We start from the raw sequence: 8124 nt of genomic DNA, 5'->3' as shown, positions 1-8124 counted from the left end.
TCTGCCCACTGTACCAGTCTGCCCATGTTTCCCTGAGGTCTGGCACCATTCACCTCTTTGTCTATTATATTTCTGTGCTGCCTGCCATGTGCAAACTTTGAACCTATTCCTTTCACCATGGGCGTTGTTTTATAGCTTCACTGAATGCTCAAATCAGATGCAAAACCACACTGCTTCATTTATGGATCTGCCAGAACAATCCCTTCCACAGTCTGGAACTGAATTACTTACACAGACATTTGCATATAAAAACAATACCCTGGCGCATTTCCAATTTAATTTGTCAAGAGGATTTGAGCTTAGCGGAGTAAAAGAATGGCATTTCTTGAAAGACCTGTGAAAATGTTTAGTGTTGGCAAACTGTGAGCACGCAGCAGCATTTTAACAATTGCTGCAATGTGACAGAATACCTTGAGCTGGGTCTCCAGCTCTATTCCTGGATTTGACAGCCTCGCACCAAGTCATGTGATTATTACTCTTTCCTGTTGGTGACATCGCGGCTTTTCCAGCTGTTCCCTGGTCAGGATGGCAGGAGAAGGCAGCAGTCAGCTGTAGGCAGTGTGGCAAGTGCAGGTAGGAAAGAAACAGTTGTGTGGCGCCGGCTGAAACATCCCTGTGCTAAAATTCCAGCCAAACAGATAAATGAATGCTGCTTAAGCGATACCACCGGCTGACTGATCTGTTGACTGACGAGGGACTCAAATGGAGCAGGCACACCAAACGATTTTCATTGATCAAGCCATTTGTGTGCGAGCACTGAGGGCTGTGCAGACTGCAGCAGTGGTCCTGCAGCGGGAGCCGGCACTGTGCGCTGGCAGAGGGGCTGGGATGGGGAGGAACATGAATCTGCAGCTCACTGTCTCCAGAGTATGGTGTGTTTTTCCAGGCTTATCATTCCAGCCAGCGATATAATCATTGCGTAGCGTGCAACGGAAGTGAAATTAAAGGAAGATATGATGCAGTGGCGTTGCTAACATGTTACATAAAGAACCCTTGCGATAAAATCCCTGGATGCTCAGCGGAGGAGCTGCGGAATGATAATTCAATCTGTGTTTATGGGGAGGAGGCGGGGCGGAAAGCAAACCCAGCAAAATATCTGCTGGGTATAGATTTGCGGATGACCATTTCCTAACCCTGGACCTCCTCAGTTTAAAAGGCAGTCAAGAAATTAAACCTGAACTGTAAAATTGCACTGCAGTTGCAATTTCTTTTTCTCTGAGCGACAAACCATTTATTTTGAGAACTGTGTGATTTAGGATAGCATGCTTTTTCTTTATGGCTATCACTTTTTGTATTTTTTAAAATTGCTAGTTGTTGCAACTGCTCTATTTTCAGACAATGCCCTCCGTCCTCTAGCAAGCATGACGCCTGCCTGGATTGGTGGGCAGAGATCAGAATTTTTCACCTTTTGTTTAGATCCAGAGCTGCTTCTCTGAACAGGGGGCCCGGTTTAGCTCAGTTGGCTGGGTAGCTGGTTCCTGGTGCAGAGCTAGGCCGACAGCAAGTGTGGGTTTATCCGCGTACTGGCTGAAGCCTGAAGACTCCACCTTCTCAACCTGACCCTTCACCTGACGTGTGGTGATTCTCATGTTTATCTCAAGTAGGCTGGACAGCTGGTTTGTGATTTTAATTTTAAAAAACTATTGTTGCTAAGTGTTGCTTTTACTTAATTGCTCTGTTTAATAACCTTTGCTCTAGAGTCGGCAGGTATCTTTCTGATACCACCAGGAGGTTCAAAGCCAAGTGCTGATCAATAACGCAATACACCAGTTAGTAAGTTTCAAATCAAAACACATTTATTATACACACAGTCAATCACTACTCATGCAAATAACTCTACTTACACACAGTCAATCACTACTCATGCATAAAACTCTACTTACTAGACTATCACTACAACCAAAGGCTTATACTTGGCTTTCAAATGGCCCACCAGGTCAGAGGAACAATGGCCATTGTTCTGAGTCTGCAGGCTTCAAGCTGGTATGGAATAATAGCTAGGAGCACCTATCTCGTAGTGTGCGTTGACTGGAGACTTACTTGGTTGGTGCAGCTGCTAGGCAGGTCTCTCCTCGCTGAGAGTCACGGTCAAGAGTTCTTTGAGAGCTGCCAAGAGATCCTGCCAAGAGAGCGAACTGAATTTGGGGACTCTATAGTCCCCAGGGGTTTCGCGCCCTTGTGGGTGGTCCCCGGACCTGGTCCCAATTAATTGGACCATGTCCCAATTGGTTCTATCGATTTCTCCAATACTGGAGCTGTTCCCTGATCGCTGGGCAGTTCCAATGTGTCCATTGGCCTGCCTTTGTCCTGGCTCCCGCTGGCGCCGGGGAGTCTGGTTTGGTCCCGATTGCTTTAATGTTTCTAATTGTTCCTGGGGATTGCTCATTAATATGTAGATGGCTATTGGCTTCGGTTCTGTCTGGGTTCTGCAAGTCTTAATACACAGGAAACCTTGCACCTGCTTGTTTTCCTGTGCCTGGCCGATTGTCCCTGTATTCTTTGCGGGCATCCATTTTGGAATCGGGAAGTGGCCAACCCAGGTGGCTACGCTCCCTCCTTGTGATCCTCAAAGCGAAGCGTGAAGGATCACATTACTGAGGTGTCTTCATTCCCTGACCCAGCGAGCACTCTTCCTTGGCCTCTACACTGACCATAACTATGCAATAAAATGTTTAACTAACAATTCTAAGGGGCGTTATGTCATAAAGGGACATGCATTACAACACAAAACTGGAACCTCTAACTATCCTCAATAAACTACTCTCACCTAAATCATTCAAACATACTAACTTCCTAACAGTATAAATAGCAGCATTCAAATTTTCCTCTGGTTTGGCAGTCAAACACAGAGTTTTACAATCCTTTGGTCACAAATGAACACATTTCTTTATTTACAGATGAAGACGCACAAACAAAAACAAAAGTTCTTTATTACATCTCAAGGGGTTCGGGGGCCTGGTGGAAACTGAATATAGGGGATCTCATTCTGTATACCGGGGTGCGAGAGCGGTAGGCTCTCCTTCGCCATTTCCTCATGCGACTAGTCTGCCCAATGCTGCAGAGTATTGCAATGCTAGAAGTGCTTCGACCACATACGAAACGGAATACCATGTGATAAACCTATCACGCCATGTCGGGGTACCGTTGGTTGTTACTGGGCTCTGTGTACTATGGGGGAGTGAATCATTGATGGCCAGTGGGGTGGGGGTGAGGAGGTTCGCGTTCGCGCCCAACCAAATACATAGTGTCCATTACAGAAAGATGGAGGTCGTCTTCATCTTTCCCTTCTCTTCTCTTGTCTCTTCTCTTCTCTTCTTGTCCTGGAGCTTCTGGAATTCTGTGGATACAAGCATAATATCTGTTATTATCTTGCTTAAGATCTCGTGTGTTTGTCTGTCTGTCCTGTAGTGCCAATTTCCCATTATAATTGGTCACCATCTGTGACTCCCTCATTTTTAAAAAAACCGAATTTCAGGACCAGACATTCTTGAAAATACTGAAACAATGCGAGCCGTCTCGCAGCCTGTGCAATTTACCATCCCAATGTTTGAGGATGTAAATAGCATGAGGGGAAGCAACCGAAGGGTTACTATAAAACAAAACAAAAACTTTTGAAACGAAAAAGCCGAAATGAGGTGCGTATGGGCCGTGGCGGGTAAGAATTGGATGGAATCCCCGGGTAGGGCGGTCTGTGCTCTACCCGAGCTTAGCTGACCAGAGGGGTGGTCCTCAGACAGGGTGGGAGTTAGTGCCGTTTCTCCACTGCCTGAGTAACTGGCATGAACGGGCAAGAATGTAGTCATCGTGGTGGGTTGCAGTAATATCTCTACCATCAAGTCGGAAGAGCAATTATGAAATGGGTGCTGGGAAGTTCTTAGCGGTTTCGGCTGATAAGCATGCCGTCAAGTTCTCATAGATTTCTGCGGACAAATTTGGAGTGGGGCTGTGGAAGGCTGTTTAAATGCAAACAAAGAACATTTGACAAAGACAAACAAACATGCAATGAATATCGTGCAGGTTCCATTAGAAAGGACACCGTTTCTCTCTAGCGGTTCCTTTTTAAAACATCATCTGGACACCTCAGTTATCTGTTGCGAACAGGGTCGCAAAGGGATTCTCGTGTTGGGAGTCAGACTTAATGTCATCCTCTTCTCCCGGATGCCATACTCCTGTATGGATAAGGGTTGCCAAAGCTGCATGGTGTGAGTTGGGGTCCATCTCATCGTTCCGGATGAGCCTGAACGAATTGTCGCGGTGCCAAAAACGTGTGTCGAGTTCGGAGCTAACGGAGTCGGGGTCGTCATCATGGGGCGGAGGTGTTGGGTGTGGGTTGTTAAGGAATGTGATCAGGTTGAGGTCGAGTTTGTGGATGGGCTGGTCGGGCTGGGGGAGGGTAGGAATGCGCCTCCTGTGGGCGGGGCGTGGTCATCTGCGTCAAGCATGACGTGGTGTGCGTGGTTGGACTGCGAGCTATATGCCTTGAGCTGGTTAATATGAAACCACGCAGTCTTTCTGTTGGGGTACTTTATTTTATACATGGAGGGGCTTACTTTGTCCAAGTACAGACCTGAATACTTAGGTGACAGGAATGTGCTGGGGTTGTAAAGGGATAGCATAACCTGCTGCCCTACTTCAAACTCAGTCGCATGCACTGTCTTGTCAAAACAAGCCTTGCTCTGTTTCTTTCTGGTGCCGAGTTTTACTGCAGCTGCTAGCTGAGCCGTTTTAACATTCTCTACGAGCTGTTTTACTGCGTTCTCGTGGGTGAGGGCCGTCACTTTGGGGCTGGTCAAGTCTAGTCCCAATAAATATTCTGTGCCTTTCATGGGGCATCCGGTCATGAGAGTGTGGGGGGTGTAACCTTTGGATGTGGAAATCGTGTTTCTTAAAAACATGAGAGCAAATGGGAGGACTGAGTCCCAAGTGCTGTTGTTCTGTTGAACCATTTTTAGGGTCGGATTCATCCTTTCGACAATACCACTTGACTGGGGTGGTATGCGATATGAAATTTATGAGTAATGCCAAATATTATCAGGACGTTTTTCATAACACGTCCTGTGAAATGGGAGCCTTGGTCGGACTCTATGCTGTGGGGGAGCACCCATCTTGTAAAGATGTGGTGGGTCAGAATTTTAGCTGTGGTCTTCGCTGTATTAGTTGCTGATGGGAATGCCTCTACCCATTTCGTAAATGTGTTGATAACCACCAACACATATTTGTAACCACTTCTGCAAGGGGGAAGGGTCCAATAAAGTCAATCTGGAGGTTAGTCCAGGGGCCATTAACGGGGCAGGTATGGCTAAGTTGAGCCTTTTTTGCATATCTGTCCGGATTGTTCTGGGCACAGATCAGGCAATTCTCAACATAGTGGGTGATTCGGCCACCAACAGAGCTGCCTGAGGTGGGCTACAGTGGGCTCAATGCCCTGGTGTCCATGACTGTCATGGAACAAACAAATGAGTTGATTCCTGTCCTGCTCAGGAACCACATAAAGAGTGTCTTTCAGGATCGCACAGTCATGTGTGGTCAGAGAATTTCTAAATTTGTCGTACGGGGCTGGGAAGTTTCCCTTTAAAGTTTCCCTGAGCTTTTCGTCTTGTTTCTGGGCTTGCGCTAAATCTTGGATATTGGTCTGTGAGACCTGAACTGCGTGTACTGGGGCGCTTTCGGGGGTTTCCAAAAGTAACCATGCCTGGAGCCTGCCTTAGCTAGTGCGTTAGCTTTCACATTTCCAGGTGGGGAGGAACGGTGGTGACTACGAACTTTTATAATTCCATATGTCCTGTCCTTTGCTTGATCTAAAATATGTCGGAGTAATGGGGCTGATGGTAGGGGTTTTCCGGCTGCGGAAACAAATCCTCTTGCTTCCCACAGGGGTAGGAATTCTGTAAGGCTGCTACAGACATAGAGGCTGTCTGAGTATATGTCTGCTGGGCTGGGGAACGAATTGGGGTGATCAACTATATATGCAATAGCTGCCAGTTCTGCTGCCTGCGAGCCTAAGTGTCCTGGTAGCTTTAAGGAGATTTCTTCTAGGGCGTGTCCCTGCGCGTCCTCTACATAAATTCCGCACCCTGTTATGCGTTGCCCATCTAATACTGTGGAAGAGCCATCCACATATATTCTCAGGGGTGCGCACGTGTCAGTGGGCTGGGGTCTCTGGGGTGAAGTTCCTATCTTCTTGGGAGGTGTTTTTGCGATGAAGGTGCGATAATCTGTTGTGATGTGGTGCGATAATCTGACATTCATGAGGGGTGCCTGGGTACTGTAGGTTGTCGGCAAGGAATGTGCGGGTTTTAGTCCTTTTAACAGTGATGTCCCGTGCCTGTAAAAGAAGGGTCCAACGGGCTGCTCTGATTTGGCTGACTGTGCCACCTTTAAGGCGAACGTCTAACAATAGCTATGTTGGGGTGTGTTCTGTGAGGATGGTGATGGGGTTGAGTCCTGTTATATATGAAAAATACTGAACTGCCCAAAAGACTGCGAGCAGGTGCCTTTCACTCGCAGAAAATCCTTGCTCCACAGGTTCTAAACTGTTCGTGCCGTTCCTGGAGGAGTACGGCCGAAAGGGTGTGGCCTGTGCTTTCTACCTCTATAGCGTAGGGGGAAAGTGGGTCTGGAACCTGTAGTGCGGGGGCTGCGATGAGTGCGCGTTTTAAAGCATTCATGGCATCGATTCCCAAGGAGCTTTTTTCTTTAGGAGGTCTGAGAGGGGCGCTGCTTTGGTGGCAAAACCGTCGACATGGTTTCGGCAGTAGCCAACCAGTCCTAAAAACGACCGGAGGGCTGAGACATTTTGGGGAAGGGACAATTTGACAATTGAGTCAATCCTTTTACGCTCGATCTCGCGTTTGCCGTGCGTGATAATTGTTCCCAAATATATCGCCTTTTCTTCCAAAATTTGGGCCTTTTTGGGGTTAACTTTACATCCAATCTGCTGCAGGAGCCCTAGGAGTTCTGCTAGACGCAAAATGTGCTCTGCCTTGGTGTCTGTCTGCAGTAACAGGTCGTCTACATACTGGACCAGACATTCGGGGTGAGAAAATTTAGATACACCATTTGCCAGCTGTCGGTGGAAAATGGAGGGGGAGTTGTGGAATCCTTGTGGAAGGCATGTCCACGTGTATTGCTGACCTTTGAAAGTGAACGCAAATTTATACTGGCACGCTTTTGCCAATGGAATGGACCAGAATCCGTTACTGATATCCAAAACCGTAAAGTATCGTGAATGGAGTCCCTGTTTGAGCATGGTCTCGGGACTTGTGGCTACAGTGGGGGCTGCTGCTGGGGTGACTTTGTTAAGCTCCCGGTAATCGATGGTCAGTCGCTATGATCCATCGGGCTTTCTCACTGGCCAAATCGGGGCATTATTAGTGGAGGCTACTGATCTTAGTACGCCCTGTTCTAATAAGCTACCAATCACCTTGGAGATTTCTCCCTCTGCATCTTGGGGAAATCCGTATTGCTTCTGGGGTCTAGGGTCAGGTCCTGTAATCTGAACCGAGCCAGCCATGCTGCCACAGTTGTGTTTATGTTGAGCAAATGCTGCTCTGTTTTCCTGTAGAACTGCCCTAACCTGCTTGTCTGTGCTAATCGTGCTTGGGTCAAACCAGTATTCGCCGACGGCGCTGATCCTATTAGCATAATCTCCTACTGTGAGCGTGGCGGGGGCTCTTGCTGTCTTTGACATTTTCCAGACACATTTGTTTACTGGATCGAATGAAAGGTTTTGGGAGCTCATAAAATCGATTCCCAAAATGTGTTCTGCTGCGTGGGGCAGATCAACTAAAACGATGGGGTGTTTTGTGGTTATATTGCCAGTCTGAATGGATACAGGGGCTGTGATGTGTCCCTGTTGTGAGTGGCCTGTAAAGCCGCTGAGGGTGATGGTGTCTGTAGTGGGCCATGTGTCTTTTTGGAACATGGTGGAGGAATTAACTGTGGTGCGGGACCCTCCTGTGTCCCAGAGAAGTTCAATGGGCTGACCCCGTACTTTTGCTGCAACGACCGGTCGGCCAGACCTATCCCAAAGGGTGTCGCAGACCCAAGTTGGGGAGCCCGAGCACCGTCTGTCTGTGCCGTTCATGTCTCCCTGGTCTGAACAGGCGCTTACACTGTTAAAAG

At 47.7% G+C, this 8124-nt stretch overlaps 1 protein-coding gene across 1 annotated transcript in view; it reads left to right on the top strand.

Annotated features, from left to right (window-relative positions):
• Positions 1–452: 452 nt before the first annotated feature.
• clcn4 (chloride channel, voltage-sensitive 4) overlaps positions 453–8124 on the top strand; it is a 108836-nt gene continuing 101164 nt past the window's right edge. The window contains exon 1 of the mRNA XM_038802571.1: positions 453–573. The gene's annotated coding sequence lies outside the window, so the exon portion shown is untranslated. The remainder of the gene's footprint in view (positions 574–8124) is intronic.

Source organism: Scyliorhinus canicula, chromosome 7, assembly GCF_902713615.1.
Source record: "Scyliorhinus canicula chromosome 7, sScyCan1.1, whole genome shotgun sequence".
Classification (NCBI taxonomy): Eukaryota; Metazoa; Chordata; class Chondrichthyes; order Carcharhiniformes; family Scyliorhinidae; genus Scyliorhinus; species Scyliorhinus canicula.
This window is presented reverse-complemented; position numbering and strand designations above follow the sequence as displayed.